The following is a 419-nucleotide window of genomic DNA, read 5'->3' on the forward strand; positions in this document are numbered from 1 at the left end:
GGGGGAAAAAAAAACCAAAAAAAGGCGGGTGTTAAAAAAAAAAAAAAAAAAAGAGAAAAAAAAAAAAAAAAAGAGAGAAAGAGGAGAGAGGGAGAAAGAGAAAAGACAAGCAGAGAGAGAGAAATACAACATGCTTCACCAGGATTATTACCTCATCCCTTTTTTTCCAAGCAGTTTTGAACCACACTCCTGACAAACTCTTGGTCCAACTTGCACGGATGCTGGGTTTTTTTTTGGGGGGGGGCGGAAACAACATGCTTCACCAGGATTATTACCTCATCCCTTTTTTTCCAAGCAGTTTTGAACCACACTCCTGACAAACTCTTGGTCCAACTTGCACGGATGCTGGGTTTTTTTTTTGGGGGGGGCGGAAAGGGTTTGAATGCAGGAGCCGGGCATGAGGCTGACTTTCCGCCCGT

The sequence above is a fragment of the Chaetura pelagica genome, unplaced genomic scaffold, assembly GCF_000747805.2.
Source record: "Chaetura pelagica isolate M959 unplaced genomic scaffold, ChaPel_1.0 scaffold275, whole genome shotgun sequence".
NCBI lineage: Eukaryota > Metazoa > Chordata > Aves > Apodiformes > Apodidae > Chaetura > Chaetura pelagica.